The 19,275-nt window shown below is 39.7% G+C and overlaps 1 long non-coding RNA gene across 1 annotated transcript; it reads right to left on the bottom strand.

The window, feature by feature from the left end:
• Positions 1-5,106: 5,106 nt before the first annotated feature.
• On the bottom strand, positions 5,107-11,103 carry LOC308093217. Its single transcript, XR_013933864.1, has 3 exons — positions 10,991-11,103; positions 8,444-8,512; positions 5,107-6,741 (listed from the first exon to the last, which is right to left on the bottom strand). It is a non-coding gene; the product is annotated as an uncharacterized lncRNA (long non-coding RNA).
• Between the last annotated feature and the right edge of the window lie 8,172 nt (positions 11,104-19,275).

Raw genomic sequence — 19,275 nt, 5'->3', positions numbered from 1 at the left:
GGACAACTGAGATCAATTATGATGCTTCCAGCATTGGTGGATTGATTAGCTGGTCAGAAGGTGTGTCAGAGCTACCTCTCACGTGCATACTAAACACATCGGAGATGAAGAACTTCATTGTCACCCCCATGGAGGTGCCCAACTGGCCCTGCCACACTCAGAGCATTGAGAGGGTTGTCAAAATGGTGACTGAAGCTTCTTCTACGTACTTCTCTCAGAAAAAGAGGGATGGAGGGATCAGGACTCAGGAGACCAGGACTCAGGAGACCAGCAGGAGACTGATGTCTAAGGCTGAGTCAAAGCAGGACTTGTACAACCTAGCAAAGTTCAGGAAGTGATAATTGATCTTCATAATTGTATCCAGTGATATACATGCACTTCCATTGTGAATAAATATGTAAATTTGATTTGGCTTTGTCAATATAAATGATTTCCCTTATGTATTTTAATATCCTAAAAAGAGGTTAAAAAGGGCAAAATTCGCCATTTTGAAGTAAAGAATGATGTAGGTTAGAGTTATTCTACACACAAAAGAATGTCAGATTTGAATTCCCCATAAAAAACACATAATTTAGACACCCCACATGTTAGGATTTCCTTTGGATTTTAATATCTTATGAATGAGTTAGAACGGGTACAATTAGCGATTTAAAAATGCAAATTGATGTAGGTAAGAGTTGTCCTATCCAAAAAATAATATCATATTTGAACTCTCCATCAAAAAACACATAAAATAGACACCCCTCTTTTCTGGATTTCCTTAAAATTCATTTTGGCACCTAAGTATGGCCCGCCCTACTCATATACTGCTCTTAAAGGGGCGGTGCCACTAAAACGCACCGGTTCCAAGTCCCACTGACTACACAAGGGACTGATGTTGCATGCCCACACACGTAAAAGGGCACATCTGGGCTTGAGCGTATCCTATGATCGTGTTTTTCAGCTCTCAATTCAGATGAGGAACCACGTCTGCCAGCAGTTTCATAGAGAACAAGTGGTATGCCCTCCACAGTTGTGCAGTCAGTGTTTACCACTGCTGCTGTTGACAATATTGATCATAATCCCAGTTCAATAACAGCTAGGGATTCTTTCCATGGCGTGTCAATCTCTATGATCCAACATCCCGTCTTTTGTTGGTGAAGGGACTGACCGAAGCCTTCTTGTACTCAGTGGGCCTGAGGGAGGATGTTCCAAGACCATTGACCGCTTGCCAGCATACAACACTGAGGTCCCCCTTGTTGCTAGCTATATCAAGGTCTCACACATTTGCAAAGAGGCACAATGTACAATCAATCCCTCCGACCAAGGCTGCCCTAGAAGAGCATGTCAAGAGAGATGTATACCAAGGTGGCCACGTGTGGGGTCAAGTGCTGGTGTCAAAACCAGAACTACCTTCACTGTGCAAATGGGGCTGGTCAAAGACATCTGAGGGAGACTATGAACCCTTCTGGACATGCCTACTAGATGCAGGCTAGTCCAGTTATGAACTTGTCTCTTGCAAATGTAAGAAGGGTTGTGTTGGGCAGTGCAAATGCAAAAAAGCTCAGTTACAAAAAAAGCACAGCCCTCTGTTTCTGTGAAGGCGAGTGTGAATAGTCTTCCCTCAGTTCCCTGTGATAGACCCTAGGTTAGAAGGAAGCTTCTTAGAAAGTCTAAAGTTCCTAATTCAAATTCTGCATCAAGATAATGTATAATTTGACACAGAGATCATCCATATCTAACCAGTCTGGCGGCCATTTTGAATTTAATGAAAATGTTCAATTATCCAAAAAACACATTACCAAGTACATAAGGTAAATAAATTCAACAAATTTTGTCTGCAATATCATATTATATCCATCACTCATTAGAAAACAGTTGTTGCTGGTGGCCATTTTGAAAAATGACTTCCATGGGCGCCATGTTGAAAATTCATGATGCCTCCATATCCAAATCTTCTGGGAATGCCTTTGGCTATAAGTGTACCAAATGTCATGCTTTTATCGCAAACTGAACGATTCCTTTATATTTGGGAGCTAAGCTGCTGGACTAATACTCAATGAAGGAAAGATGTCTGTTTCCACAGTGAATTTGTGGAGTATGCACACATACTGTATTGAGCTAAAATAAATAGATTTTTTCTATCTACAAGATCTGTAGGGGGCGCAGTGGATTAACAAAAAAAAGATCCTTCCTGTGGAATATTTTCTTTTCTGGTCAAAACGTGTATTTTACACTGAAGGTGGGGGACTGAGAGTCTTTCCACCAAGGAGAGTAGGCTTATAACACATTAAAACCGTCTTTGTTTTGGTAAGTAGCAATAGTGCACTCTTTATTTTTACTACAGTCGAGAGACTGTGCTACCGGCGATATGAAACAAATTATGTGGACCAGAGCTGACATTCCAGCATCAACACAATAACAAAGCACAACCATTTTTGTTCAAGAAGGGTCAGAGAGAAGCAAAAGCTTATTTTGTCCTGACCCCTTCTTACCTTGTCATATAACAATATATTGTAAAACAGTATACAATATATATACTATAATATAATATAATACCCTAATGTGTATAACATACAGTAAATGTAAATCAATCATAATAAAAGTAATAAAGACATCATAAGTAAAGTATCATAGTCAATATAAAATCAACTGTATACACTGTCCATAATTTTGAATGAGTGACTGCTTATAGCAGCGCTTGAACTGTTTAATATTACTAAATAACAATTTAGGCTTAATTACAATTACAATTTAGGCTTAATCCAGAGCGATTTACAGTAAGCAAGGACAACACAAAGTAATACATCAAATCGTCACCTTGCTAAACTAATGGCCTAAGTCATTTTTTGAGGAAAATTCTATTTTTGCCTAAGTCAGCTCCTCATGACACTGGCCACCTCTGGTAAAATCGCCCATCTCCTAATTGAAAAGGATCATGCTGTTCCCTCCCCTTTTAGTATAATGGCCTAACTCCCTAGTGTGACTTAGGCCGAAATAGGCATTTATTTGGGCCTAAATCACATGGTTTTGTGACTTAGGCCACATTATTTACTGATTTAGGACATAAAATATTTTTTTTTTGGCCTAAGTCAGATTTAATCATATTTAAACCTATTTAAATCTCTTATGTTACATAACTGACAGACAGTGTTATTTTTATTTTAATAGTCATCATTTTTTATAAACATTTTGGGTGAAATGATTAAGAAATATATAGTTTTGTTTTGGATCAGTTTTTTTTATTTTTCCTGAAAAACTTTAAAAAATGACATAGGCCATTAGTTTAGCAAGGTGACAAAATGCATAGAAATAGCAAAATAGGGGGCACGGTGTCGAAGTTGGTAGCGCTGTCACCTCACAGCTAGAAGGTCCTGGGTTCGATTCCCGCAGGGGATGCTGTGGGCGCTGGGGGTGTGTTCTCTCCTCCGCGTCATCAGTGCCCATACCCTAGGTGGGGTTGGCGAAAGGGCCTTTCTGTGTGGAGTTTGCATGTTCTCCCTGTGTTCCCTTGCGGGTAGGTACCCTCACAATAACATGCAGTAATCCTGGTCACTATACTGTCTCCCCCTGGCCAGCCGTGGCGCCTGATGGAGGGGAAAGGAACTGGTTGGAATAACGTGTTCCTTCCACGCGCTACGTCCAACCAGGGAAACTCTCCCCTGTCAGGTGACAAGAAGGTCAGTTGGCTCTCATGCATTGAAGGAGGCATGAGCTCGGCCCTGGCCTCCCTAGGTTGGCAGAGGGAAAGGTAGTGCCCAGGATTACATAGACAATTGGCACTGGGTGTAAAAAATGGGGTTACAAAATCGTGGGATAAACATTTATAAAAAATAAATAGTATACAATACAATAATCTGTACATTGAAACTATACACACTATAGGATTCCATATAGGCATCTGTACACATAACATGCTATCTAAATTACATTTGAGCCATAAGCTTGCAAGGTCGTCAAGGCTACGGCAAGTGCTACGGGCTAAGGTGGAGTCTGAAGAGGTGAGTTTTCAGATTATTGCAAACTTTAATATTTTTATCAAGATTACAGAGAGTTATACCACTGACAAAAGAAGAGAAACACTGGAGTATAGATAGAACCAGGGACTAACAGGACACAGGCGAACACAGATCATGACAACATTGTCTTTTGTTATAGAATGTATTATGTTATGCAAGATAGGCTACAAGGTGTACATGGTGTAAATACATACAGTCATACAGACTAGACTAGAAGACTAGAACTGCTTGACCTGCTGACTTTGAGCTATATTAAGATCATTGCAACATGATGACACAATCTTGCAGCATAATATTGACCAGTGAGTGAAAGGGTCAATAAAGGTCTGGAATGTGGAGGATGGAAGAGGCTCGTGTTTGACTGACTGCCTGACAGGGAATGGTGAATGATGTATTTCTAAGAATAGTTTCAACTGAATAGGTCATAAAAGCAAGGAAGGAGGGGTGACTTCAGCTGATATTGCACTGTCCATGGACGGTTTGCATAAAAATAAAGACCACTAATTCAACACTTTTCGTCTGTCATCGTTGAACAATCCTTAATAATGACAACATTGTCTTTCATGTTCACTTCAGCTGACCCTGGATTCTATGGCCCAGTTCTAATGCCCCACCCCCCCCCTAAACCCTCAAGCCCTGAACACTTACAGATATATCAATATTTTTTTTGGAAAATGAAAAAAATTCAATACAATAAAAAAATAAAATAAAATAAATGAAAAAATTAATCGGAAAAACACGCCCCCCTCGCGTATTAGGAGGGCAGTGTTAGTCACCAGAACCAAGGACGGGTGTTTTTGATGAATCTAACATGTTAAAAATAGAGTTTGAAGTTATAATGGGTTTGTATAGGAAGGGGGCGTGTCTGACAAAATGAATATCAAATATCTAAATACTGAATCAAGCAACTTAAAAACGGTCTGGGGGGCTCACAAAAGCCTGACAATAAAATGACCCAAAGTTTTTTTGAAAGTGAAATATCCCTTTAATATAATGCACATGTATACAAATACGATGATATGAAATGTGTTCTAATTCTTGGTCTCGGTTACGGCCCTTCAAAATTGTCCCGAACACCAAAGGGCCACACCATAATAATAAGAAAAAATCAGGTCAAAAGCGCAATGAATTTTTATTTAAGTCAAAATCACACATCAAGTGTCTTTATTTCTTGGCAGACAACAAAACACTGAGCAGCTGACAAGAATAAGACCAAACTAAGACGTAACTAAATATCCTAAACCACAAAAGAAAACAGATGGGCTGGTCAGAATCAAAAGTGGGGAGTCTGGTGAGCCAAGCAATGTGCCCGTCGTCTCACCAGACTCCCCATAAACTACCAAAACACTAAACTAAACTAACCAATAAAGGAAATACGCCAAACCATACTTACGACCAGCCCATCAGAACTGAAATAAAGAAAGTCAAATTGACTAAGGGTTCAGGTAACTTGTGTGCTCTGCTGGGGCGGGCGTACGGGTTATAGATTCCGACGCAACACACGAAACGTCTCTCTCTCTCTCTCTCTGGAAAGCAATTGAATGGACTTGATTGTGTGATGAAAAGCCGGCTCTCCTTTTTACTTTATTGTCTACGCCAGGCCAAAAGGCATGGCGAGAGTATGTTTTGCACCCTGTCCGTTCATCCGTCCGTCCGTCGCCCCCTCCGTCTGTGGACAGCTAATCTCCGGCACCGCTGGCTTGATTGCAGCGAAACTGTGCACACACACTCCCTGGATGCCAGAGCAGAACCTCTGCCCCAAATTTTCCACATGGGCCTGTTATAGCGCCACCAGGAGGCCACTTTTTTTTTTTTTTTTTTAATTTTTTGACAGTACTCCTACAGATTTTGTCCAAACGTCACGCAAATCGGTAGACAGTATCTCTATAGTCATTAAACAAAAATGGTCTTTCAGAATTTTCATTTTCGATCCTGATTGGCTAAAAGTGGCTTCCAAAGTATGCAGGAGTGCTCTGTTTGCCATTTGCCATTTCCGTGACATTTTGCACTGACATTCCCACTATGCCGAGGAAGAAATGCCACTTGAGATTTTTCAAATCAGCCTCATGGTGGCGCTATAACAGGCCGATTCGTGTTTTTACCTATAACTGCACCGATCTGTGTAAAACTTTGTATGCACAGTCCCTAGAGGTCAAGGACAAACCTTTGCCCTGCATTTTTCACATCTGCCTTTTATAGCGCCACCAGGAGGCCAACTTATGTAAAAAAAAAAATTACATTACTCCTTCCGATTTTATCCAAATTTCTGTTTGATTTTTCATATTCCATCCTGATTGGCAGTTTGTAAGTTTGCAGTAGTGGCTTGTTTTGAACAAAATGCCTCAAATCATGAATGCAGTGTCCGATTGCCGTTCAAGGCCTAAGAAGAAATTGCACCCTTTTCACATTGGCCTATTACAGCGCCACCAGGAGGCCACAATAACCTACCTGACCTGGCGGAGACCTGTGCTCCGAGGAGCACTTTCTCTATTTTTTTATTTTTTTGGCGGGTTGCGGGACGGGCCGGGTCGTGGAATTATATTCATTTTTGCGACACGGGCTTGGGCTACCGTGCGGGGCGGGCGGGGCGGGTTATAAAAAGACCTGACCGGTTCATCACTAATAGCCTGGGCCCTAATCATGAACGAGACACAGCTGGGACAGGGAGGGGCAACCAGCAATCTCAGGTGAGTGACAGGTGAGTTTCTAGCCATAGTCCAGCAGCAGCAAGGCAGTGTAGACACTAAAGAGAACAAATAAACATTAATGAACAAATAATAATCCTAAGCTCTAGGCTGAGATGTGCATGTACTGTACAAGCACATAACAGTCTCAAAGAGTTATATTGCATGTTGATTCCTGCTGTTTTAGACAGGTTAGAAACTGACCACAATGTGCAGATTTTCAACTACAACATTAGCAGCATATTGGCACATAATAGTGGAAAAAGTACTCACATTTCTTACTTAAGTAAAAGTATCAATACTGCAATGTAGAAATGCTCTGTTACAAGTAAAAGACCGGAAATGTACTTGGGTAAAAGTACAAAAGTATTGGTATCAAAATATACTTAAATTACAAAAGTATAGTACTCATTATGCAGAATGTCCCATTTCACAAGTTTTCAAATGTATAAAAATCTTTTGAAAATAGCAGATCTACAAGCTCACAATGCGTTGCATCGTGACACATTGTGAGCTTGTAGATCGGCTATTTTCAAATGGCCGAAATGTATATAGGGCTGAAGTGGTTAGTGTGTTTTGTAATAATAATCAAAATCTACAAAGTAACTACTGTAGTAACTAAAGTTTTCAGATAATTATAGTGGAGTTAAAGTACAATATTGCCTCTTAGATGTAGTGGAGTAGAAGTAAAAGTATTGAAAATTTTAAATACTTTAGTAAAGTAAAAGTACCTCACAATTGTAATTTAAGTATAGTACTTGAGTACATTTACTTAGTTACTTTACACCACTGCTGAACAGTAGGGAGATGATAAATCCAGGACAATTCCCAGGGAGGCTATTCAGTATAGGTCCAGGGCCATCTCCCATTTATTACACAGATGAATCAAACAGGTCTGAATATTATGCCAATCACATTAGAACAATGTAAACATAGCACAATTCCAAACAGGGTCTGAACAGAATTATAATGAAAGAAAGGCTAGGACATATAATAGTGATTTATAGAGCACACCGTAATGTTGATTTGTTACTTCTCTGTAAGGTATTTGCAATAGAGATTTAAAATGCCAAGTTAGAAACCTCTGTACCTCTTGTGTTTGTTTTTGTAGTGGTTTTGTTTGTGTTTGTGTTTCAGTGTTGTGTTTCAAATGAGGTTCTATCTGAGCAGAATTGATTCTGATACATGATACTATGAACAGTGGCTTGAACCTAATACCTAATGCATTAAAAAAAAGAAACACAATTAACTGAATGTGTCCTTAACAGAGGCCACATGGGGCTGCCATGCTAATCTAATATATGTGTATGGAACCACAAATAGGACACACAAGGTCGACAGGCTGAATTCTTCTTGCTCTGCTGGTTGTTGTGTAAATCTCATTGAAAGTAAATCTTTGAGGCGGCTGTGGCACTGGTTGTTGGTCGACTGATGCAATAGCTGGTTGGATAGCAAATTCAACATCAGTCAAATCGAGCCGTGAGTTGTCCAACCATTCTGTATCGCGCTCTTGTCTAATTCTTTCAGAAGAAATACTAGGAATTCTGAAGATCTCTGCCTCTGCTGCTATTGGATCGCCGCATTCAAAGACGCTAATAACATAGTCTTGACTTATTAAGCCGTTTCTCCTGTGCTCATTAAGTCTATCTAGTGCCGTCCTACTGGTCCTGCCGATTTTACATTTCCCATCTGGGCGAACGAAGCAATAGATATAACCTTTAGACCTAGGAAGTACTGAAGATATAATCCCCATGTCTTCACCTCTACAAGATCCTCTGGTCTGTGTTTCCCAACAATCTCCAGTTAGAGTAAAGACGAAGATGATGCCACCTTGATGGGAGAAAAAAAAAAGTTAAATATATGAAACAGTGAGGGCCCTATCTTGCGCGCCGCCTTATCGCATATGCCTAAACATTTTAGTTTTTTGCTATTTCGAAAAACTGTTTAAAATAGTTAAAATAGCCACATTGTGAGCTTGTAGATCTGTTATTTTAACTATTTTAAAATGTTTGCCTTTTATGAACCCTGCACATACATAAGCACATACGCGCACACACACACACACACACACACACACGCACACACGCACACGCACACGCACACGCACACGCACACGCACACGCACACGCACACGCACACACACACACACACACAAACATATCGACACGTTGTGAGCAAGTAGATGATTGATGATTTGAACTATTTGAAAATGTTTTTAAAAATTAAAAAAAAAATGGCAACGAAGTGTAGGGATAATGGGTAAGGCACCGGCGAAAATAGGGCCCCATGGTGTTTGTTCCAATTACAAAAATTGGACAATTTGAACGATACAGTCGTCGTGCTCATCACTCTAGTCTCTCATGTTTAAATTACTGCCCAAAACAGTGGGGTGGAAATTTACAGTGGTGGAAAAAGTAGTGTTTTACTTAAGTAAAAGTATCAATACTGCAATGTAGAAGCAAAAGTGCAAAAGTAAAAGTACTAAAATGTTTGATCTACAAGCTCACAACGCGTCGCAATGCGACGTGTTGTGAGCTTGTAGATCGGCTGTTTTCAAATAGCCTAGGTATAAAATAGGGCTAAAGTGGTTAATGTATGTTTATAATGTAATAATTTATATCTGCAAAGTAACTACTGTAGTAACTTAAGTTTTCAAATAATTGTAGTGGAGTAAAAGTACAATATTTGCCTCTGAGATGTAGTGGAGTAGAAGTAAAAGTATTGGAAATTGGAAATGCTCAAGTAAAGTACAAATACCTCAAAAGTACAGTACTTAAGTAAATGTACTTAGTTACTTTCCACCACTGCAAATATGAACACATACCAAGGCCCCATAAAGCCAGCGTGGGGCAGCAAAAACTGTATTTATATATATATTTGAAACTTTGATTAACGTGTGATGCAAACCAGTCAACAGTAATTGTTTAACCACTATACATTGTATATTCCTTATCATCCACTGAGATAATGTTTATATAATGTACATATTTACCCATACTACTTTACTACTATTTACCTTGTTACCTCTATCTGTTTCTGTGCTGTGTTTCATATTGCAGTGCTGCTATAACTCAGTATGTCTGGTATGTCAGACATACGATACTATGTCGTTTTGAGAATTTAAAATAAATCTTTGAGATTCTAAATTCTGGGAGATCTATTAAGCATCACTGTGATGGTAAAATATTTGAAAACCGCAACAAAAGGGTAAATATATAGTATATAATATAAAAGGTTTTACACTGAATCAAATGTTTTATGGTAATGATTCACCAGGAGCGGATGGCTTGGTTCCGGGCTTAAAAAAATGTATATAAATGTTTTACCTCTGTTTACCTTTTCTCTCTGTATTATTTTTGTTGTTTGCCTCGTATTGCACAACATTACTTTTTTATTTTTCTTACTCTTTACCTGTAACTCTAAAGGGATATTTCACTCTCAAAAGAAATGTGGGTCATTTTATCGTCTACTCAGGCTTTTGTGAGCCCCCCAGACAGTTTTTGTCACGTATTAGAAGGACAATATCAGTCACCAGAACCAAGGACGGGTGTTTCCGATGAGTCTAACATGGTTAAAATGGAGTTTGAAGTTACAATGGGTTTGTATAGGAAGGGGGCGTGTCTGATAAAATGAATATCGAATATCTAAATTCTGAATCAAGCAACTTAAAAACTATCCATCTATCTATCTATGAATTGAAAGTTGAGACATTAACATTTAGTTTGACATGGTTCCACAGATACCAATCAGATCTACAAGCTCTGGGAGCAATTTTCACAAATGCCTCTTTCTTGTATAATTTGACAATTTGGCCAATGTTTGACCAGTGTTTATAGTATAGTTTGTTGATTACTTTTGATGCAGCACTGGTCTTTTTTCTTGTCTTTTTTTAGGTATTAAAACGGTCTTAAACGTTCTTAAATTGTCACTGCACTGTCATCCATCAGGTTGAGAACCACTGGTTTAAGTGGTTAAGAGCAGAAGCCGAAAGAAAACATTATGTTCACTCTCATCGGGAGTCAGATTTCATCTGAGGGGCGTTGTCACTAACTTTATCTCTCTCTATGTACTCTTTGTACTTCCATTTAAAGTGTCATGGAAAGCAATACTATTTAAACCTTTTTATCTGGTCTGCAAGTATGAACTACAGTATGGATTTTAAAAGGATATGGCTGTTATCTCCGTAGTTAAGTAGTACTGTCATAGTTATACAATGTAACACCACACAACTTGTCAAACATTTTCAATATTTTCCTGCCATGATCCTGGTGAATTCATATCTAGATTAAAAAAGTCAAGTCATTTTACCCTTCTTGGAGTGTAAGAAGTTGAATGGAAAGTGGTGCAGGCCTCTCTCTCATCAGAGTGTGTGAATCACGGATAAGTGTGTGAGCTCATCTGCGTGCTTGCTCAAGGGCTGCTAAAAATACATGACTCACTGTAGGGCTTCCTGTCCAGGACTCCACCTTCCTGATGGGGGGGGGGGGGAGTTGCCCTAAAACATTTCCATGGAAATTGGCCACGGGCCCCCATTTGAAATGATTGTGTGCAAATGACCCCGCATAAGAGAAGATTTGTGTTACAAGCAGGCCTGGAATTCTGTCATTTTAGGGGCAAAGGCCACTCGGCCTTTGGTGTTGTCAATTTTTTTAGGGCACAAAGGCCAAATGCCAGGGCAGGAAGACCAGCAGATAAAGCAAGATTTTAGTCCATTGAGATAGTGACTTGAATTTAAGCATTTAGGATTTAATTATGGTATTTACAATATGATCCATGCTCAGCCCTGCACCAATCAAAGTCACTGGGTTGGTTTAAAGATGGGGACTCAGGGGAGTTAAGAATTCAGAATGTCAACAAAAGACACTGACAACATTGACAAGAAAGAAACACTGGTGTCTACATGACAAGAAAGAGACACTGGTGTCTACATGACAAGAAAGAGACACTGGTGTCTAAGAAAGAGACAGATGAGAAAGTGATACTGTCAGCTGGGGCATTAAGGCCACATGTGGCCTCAGGGCAAGCCAGTTTTTTTGAGGGGTACAAGGCCAGATCCCTGATATCATCAGCATATGCCCATACCATGTATATTGGCATGCCCATATATGTACACGACCATATATGGTCATGGCGGTCAGATCTATGCCTAGACGTTGAACAAACGTTCACTGTTCGACCGGTTATAACCCGGTTTTAGACGGACGTATGGCTCACTAGGTGGGCTTCAGCTCATCCCCTCCCCCAGGGTGAGGAGCACATAGACACACATATTGCCCTCTCATAGTCCAGTGGTTCTCAACCTGTGGGTCGGGACCCCCAGGGGGGTCCGCACATGATTCTTATCTTTTTTTACTATACAATAAAAACTGGTCAAATATTGGCCAAATTGTCAATCATTATATGAGGCTAAAATAGAGCTTGTAGATTGGCTATTTTCACAATATTTATGTGTGGAACCGAGTCAAACTAAATGTAATGCTTCAACTTCTACAATTCCAAGTGCTTGTCAGGGTGGGGGGGTCTCCATATCAAATATCGCAAGTCATGGAAATTCTCTGAGTTCCTTTTACTGACGCAACCCTTCCCGAAAGCAGAGAGGTTTTACAGCCTGCCTCTCAGCAGGAAGCCAAGCCACAGTATCACTCACAAGTTGGCTCCATGAGAAATGGAAGGTGTATAAAAATACTTAGTGTTACTATGTTTTATGAGTTTAATATATGATTGTTTGCAGATATGACCCACAATATCTGAATTTGGGGTGATCTGAAATGTAATACTTTTCTTGTTTTAACTTAATTTAACATTTTAACTGACTTCCGGTTGTCCTAAAGTTTTGATGTTTCATATATAAATAATTCATTCTGCCTTCAAATCCTAGGTCGGATTTATCCTATATTGAAATTGCCTAGAGGTCTTCAACAGGGGGTCCGGGACCCCTAGGCCCTAGGGGGTCCTCAGAGTTACTACAGGGAGGCCGCTAAATCTTTGTGATAGGATATATGTTTTTACATTAACCACATGAACCCAACATCCCTTTTCTGAGGAGAACTTTAGCAAAAAATAGCAGGTTGGCTATTTTTGGTTTGGTGTAGAGGGAAAAAAAGAGCGAGTGAAAGTCATGTTGAAAGTCTATGTATTGAGTTTAAGTGGTTAAATTATGAAAATACACATCAACATGAATCCAACGCTGATGATAGTGCTATCAAACAAGTCTAAGAAATCTGGTCAGGACAAAGAAAAATAAGACAGACAAGCAGAAGTTTCTTGGTCAGGTGGCCTCGTGTCGTGGAGGAGCATCAACAACTAAATGTTGATAGGAATGCCAATCCTGCAGAGGCGTCCCTGGGTCTCTACTAGGTTGGGGGCTTAGCCCCCCAGGCAACGGACACATGCACGCGCGCGCGCAATTTCTTTTCGCGGATTTGGGTACGTTTTCCCCCGTTTTTTGTTACTTTATTTCGGTTTTAGGGTTAAGGGTAGGGTTAGGTTAGGGTTATAGATATATAATTATTATTATTATTTTTTTGAATGGACCGAAGGCCATGAAAGTGCGGGGCACACATTTTCAATGGAGGCACGGAGTGAATTCAAAACGAAGCAGGACAGTAGCTTTAAGATATGAAACCTGCTTGATGTAGGACATTCAAAGCTTGTGAAGGAAAATGGGCAGTACATGAACGCTGTGGTGGAGAGTTTGTGCTACACAGCCTGTCAGGGCATTGCACAGAGAGTTTTATTAGCAAAGGCACACTGAACCCCCTGTGTGACATGGTCAGGGGGGCACACATACCGAAATAACACTTACTGTTACACTTAATACTGTATAAAATAAACAAAAGGTGGCATCAGCTTTTCAGCTTTGTATATGCTCTGTAATTTGTTCTGATAATGTTTGTCTGCCACCCACCATTGGGAATGACTGCACTAGCAGACTTAAACATATGCACAGGGATTTGTAGTTTATTATATACTCTGGCATAGAATTTGGGACAGAGGGTTAGAGAGGGTAACCTCACTCCGTCAAATGGAAGAAGCTTGCGACACACATTTTGTTTCACAGCGTACTTGCATCTGAGACTCCGGGCGTAGAATCGATGACAGACGGAGTTTCATTTTTTCAAGCTACTAGGCAGGTGATTGGATGATCCCGCCCCTAGCAGCCGCTGATTGGTTCGTATGCGCAGTGGTTCGGGCAGCTTTACTCTGTGAGCAATCCCAGACCCTCCTTCCTGAAACCAAATGCAAATGAGATTTCCGGAGGGAGGGGGGTTTACCAGGCTATAGAGAGGGTGGGCTCTGTTGAGAAAGTTTTATTCTGTCATTGACAATTGTTTTGTATTGCGTGTGTGTATATACGGCCCGTAATGCACATGTATAAAAATACAATGACATGAAACAGCAATGGCTGTGCATCAGTAGCAATGCATTAATGTTGTTATAATTCTTGGTCACGGCCCTTCAAAATTGGCTCGAACACCAAAGGGCCACACCATAATAATAAGACAAAGTCAGGTCAAAAGTACAATGAATTTTATTTTTATTTTAAAGTCAAAGTCACACATCAAGTGTCTTTATTTCTTGGCAGACAACAAAACACTGAGCAGGTTTAAGGGTAGACCTTAAATAAACTATCCACAATATGCAGATTTTTAATATTGGCACATAATATTGATAGGATGGATTGGGCACATCACAGACTGGACAGTAGGGAGATGACAAATACAGGACAATTCCCAGGTACATTATGCTATTCAGTATAGGTCCAGGGCCATCTCCCATTTATTACACAGATTAATCAAACAGGTCTGAATATTATGCGAAAAGAAAGGCTAGGACATATAATAGTGATTCAAAAACACTCATCATTTGAATCTAAAAAGTTGAGTACTTCTTCCAGCATTTTAGAGAGCACAGTGTAATGTTGATTTGTTACAGAGAGCACAGTGTAATGTTGATTTGTTACTTCTCTGTAAGGTATTTGCAATAGAGATTTCAAATGCCAAGTTATAAACCTCTGTACACCTCTTGTGTTTTAGTTTGGTAGTGGTTTTGTTTTTGTTTGTGTTTCAGTATTGTTGAGGGTGGTTCTGAATGTTAAATGTCACAAAAATGAGGTTCTATCTGAGCAGAATTGATTCCGATACATGATACTATGTAGTGGCTTGAACCTAATAAAATACATTAAAAAAAAAGAAACCTCTGTGCACAATTAACTGAATGTGTCCACATGGGGCTGCCATGCTAATCTTCTCTGTGTTTGTTCCAATTACAAACAATTGACAATTTGAATGATACAGTCGTCGTGCTTCTTGTCATCACTATGCATTTGTAAGTGCATTAAGTCTCTCATGTTTAAAGTACTGCCCAAAACAGTGGGGTGGATTACGACCAATCTGCCGACATCTGCCGGAGAGTAAAGATTAAAGTACGAAGGGGTGAAAATTAATAAGCAATACAAATATGAACGCACCATAAAGCCAGCGTGGGGCAGCAAAAACTGTTTAACCACTATAAATTGTATATTCCTTATCATCCACTGAGATAATGTTTATATAATGTACAGATTTACCCATACTACTTTACTACTATTTATATTTCGCGTTACCTCTATCTGTTTCTGTGCTGTGTTTCATATTGCGGTGCTGCTATAGCTCATCAGTATCTGGTAAGTGACAATGTCGTTTTGAGAATTTGCCATAAATGTTTGAGGCCGTGGCACTCGTCGTCCGTTGACTTCACGGATTACACGTTCGATAACACTTTGAATATAAGCCATATTGACCATCTGGCGGTCCAACCATTCTGTATTGCGCTGATTTGCATTGGTTAGTCTTGCCCTATAAATACCAGGATCATTGAGGATCCATGTCTCTGCTTCTGTTGGATCGTCGCATCTATAGACGTTAATAACAGAGCCTTGACGTATAGAGCCGGCTCTCCTGTCTATCTTGTATAGGCCTATTGGTCCTGCCGATTTTTTAATCTCCATCTGGGCGAGTGAAGCAATAGATATAACCTTCAGTTTGTAATATGTCAGAATCAGAAGAAGGACTATCACTGTCACTATATGAACCAGCCAATGGAATACATCCTAAAAAAAAAACCAATGCAAACAATAAAGGCCACATGTCTTCACCTCTACACGATCCTCTGGTCTGTGTTTCCCAACAATCTCCAGTCGACGTAAAGATGAAGATGATGACCACCTTGATGGGAGAAGAAATTATGTAAAATATATAAAACAGTGAGGGCGCTCCGCCTTACCCCTTATGCCTACACATTTTAGGCATTTTGTACTATTTCGAAAAACATTTGAAAAAAGTTAAAATTGTCGATCTACATCGACACGTGAGCTTGTAGATCGGCTATTTTAACTATTTTAAAATGTTTGGCTTTTATGAGCCAAAAAAGAAACCTGCACTTAGGGCATGCACACAAGCATACACAGAAATCTATTAAGAATCACTGATGGTGCATTTTAAAATGTTCTGCATACCTGAGTTCCAGAGATAGGGTGTCAGTCAGGAGGGGAGTGGTGTTATGTTGATGGTTCCAGAGATAGGGTATCAGTAAGGAGGAGTATTTCCACAGGTTTTATACAACAACTCTGGGATCACCTGTTCAGAGGGAGGGGCTCAAGCGTAGCTAAAAACAAATGACTCACTGTAGTGCTTCCCTGTCCAGGACTCTGCTTCCTGATGTGTTTGTCTTGCAACAGAGGGGGGGGGGGGGGGGGGTATGTGCTCATATCTTTGGACCAACTAGGATGACTAGGACACATTATTTGTACTTTTAATGGCATGTCTTACCATTTTTATGCAGATGTTATCCAATTGTATTATTCTTTTAACACAAAGAGCCCTGCTGATTTTAATTTTAACGTTTTACTAGAGTACATAGTCTGCCATTAAGGCCTGGATGTCAAACAATTTCCTCCAGCTAAATGAAGCCAATACTGAGGTGCTTATTACGGGGCTGGCTCCTGGCCCTGTCTTAATATTCGCTTTATTTTTCTTCCGCCACTTTTCGCAGTTCTGGCTGAACCGTGCTGTCGCTTTTTACGAAACTCGGCCATATGGTAGTGTGTCATGAAAAACTATCAAGAAATAAATCTCACAATCTTTCGTCAAAAGGTGGCGCTATAGCAAAATGCCAACTTTGAACAGGTACAACTCATGCCCTGTTTGACCTACAGCCATGAAACTTGGATACACATATGCGTCTCCTCATGCTGAACAACTTTCACCCACTGACTTTTGACCTCTGACCTTTAGATCTCCCACCATTTTGAATTATATGAAAAACAGTCATTGGCTCATAACTTCTGCATTTTTTCACTTATGGAAAATCCGCTACTACCGTTTTGTCGGCTGAGGTCCAAAGTTCATGTGTAAAGAATTTAAAACCAACATCATGTGATTTCAGGAAATACAATATATATTTTTTGCAAACAGTATCAGGTGGTTTCTTGCGTATTGAAGTCATACAAAGAGCAAATAAATGACACGGAAAATGTTCCAAAGATAAAGGTCCCGTATCCTCAAATTCATTATTGTTATGCAATTTGTTAAGTATAGGGCATAGCAGTGGCGACTATTTTGTGGTGCCACAGATCAAAAACCCATACATTTTTCACATAGAGGTTACCGAAAAATGTATCTAAATTATTTTAAGCCTGGAACCAAGCCATCCAGGCTACTGGTGACTCGAGTCATGACCATACAACATTTGATTCTGTGTCAAAACATTTTTGAAAGCTGCAAAAAAGGGTATTTATTAAATATAGTAGGCTAAATAATATAATTAAATAATATGTTTTTGTCCGCTCCCGGACAGTCATAAAAAGAGCAAATAAATGACTCTGATGTTATGCAACACGTACTGTATATAAAAACCCTTCCATAGACTTGAAAGGTTGGATGGGTCAAATGATGTATTTTGAAAATATTAGCTCAATTAATTCTTAGCCGGAAGCTCCCATTTCTTAGCCTCGGAAACCCATGCTTTTTTTTTTGTTACAAAAGAAAAAAAGCCTGGGGGAGCCATGCAGGAACGATGGTCTTGAGCCTTGTTATCTCCTAACCAATTAGAGTGCAGAGGGGAGTCGCTCTAAATTTGGTGACGTCAGCGTGCTCCGTGCACAGGCCGGGGGGGGGAGGGGAGGGGAGGCGGGGACATAGATTGGTGAAGCAATAGGAAGCCACGCACAAATCCGGGCGGCTTTGTTTGGATCCGCCTTTCAAGACCATCGATTGAGCTCGTAGCCTCAGGCTACCCATTTCTTGACTTTCCCTAAATACTGTATGTCCTGTATACACGTTTGTCTGTTTAAAATTTGTTTGTTGTTGTCATACCATCATATTTGGGGTCAATTAATTCCTGTGAATTGTTCACAAATCAGGACCACCTGGTGAGGCAGTGGCACACGCCATTGTAATCAATGACCACATGTGCATTATTTTGATCCTTTTCTAAAGACAGCTGATCAATCATTTACAGGACAAAATAAACCCTGCGATACAGGGTGAGTGAGGGAGAGATTCCTACTGAGCCTGAATTTAGCCTGGAGATCGTGTTTATTTTCATTAAATCTACCTTTAAACAATTTTTTTATTTTGTTATGGCATTCGATTTACAGAGTTAAACTATTAAATTGCTAAAAATATTATTATTTTCAAATTCAGGATTGTTATGCAACAAGTAACAGCTGAGAGTAAATACATGATTGCTCAAAATGTTCCAAGGATAAGGGTGCCTTATCTGTGATTGTACACAGCAAACAAGTACAGAAAATAAAGAAAAACTGGGTTAATGTTAGCAGTTCATTTAAATCAGGTCAGTGGAGCTAGATGAGAATATATTGTATAGACATGACACACACACACACACACACACACACACCTGAGTGTATCAGTCGGGAGGAGAGTGATGAAAAGGAATCAAGAGGGACTTATTTGTCACACTGTCACACACGCACGCACGCACAAAAGCAGTGAAAAGCACCCACACACACACACACACACACACACACACACACACACACACACACACACACACACACACACACACACACACACACACACACACACACACACACACACACAATATAATTAAATATATATATATATATTTACACTGAATCAAATGTTTTATGGTTCACCAGGAGCCTGGATGGCTTGGTTCCAGGCTTAGAATAATTAATATAAATAGTTTACCTCTGTTTACTCTGTATTGTTGATGTTTCTTGTTTTTGTTTTCTATCTATCTATCTATCTATCTATCTATCTATCTATCTATCTATCTATCTATCTATGAATTGAGAGTTGAGACATTAACATTTAGTTTGACATCACTTCCACAGATACAAATTATGAAAACAGCAGATCTACAAGCTCTGTGAGCTTGTAGATCTGCTATTTTCACAAATGCCTCTTTCTTATGTTATTCTATGTTTATAGTTTGTTGATTACTTTTGACGCAGTACTGGTCTTTTTTCTTGTATTTATTTAGGTATGAAAACGGTCTTAAAAGTCCTTAAATTGTCACTTCACCGTCATCTTGGGAACCCCCAAAAATCATGTGGGGACCCCCCT

The sequence above is a fragment of the Gymnoscopelus braueri genome, assembly GCF_963280865.1.
Source record: "Gymnoscopelus braueri genome assembly, chromosome: 10".
Lineage (NCBI taxonomy): Eukaryota > Metazoa > Chordata > Actinopteri > Myctophiformes > Myctophidae > Gymnoscopelus > Gymnoscopelus braueri.
Note: the sequence above shows the minus strand (reverse complement) of the source record. Positions and strands in the feature narration are given on the sequence as shown.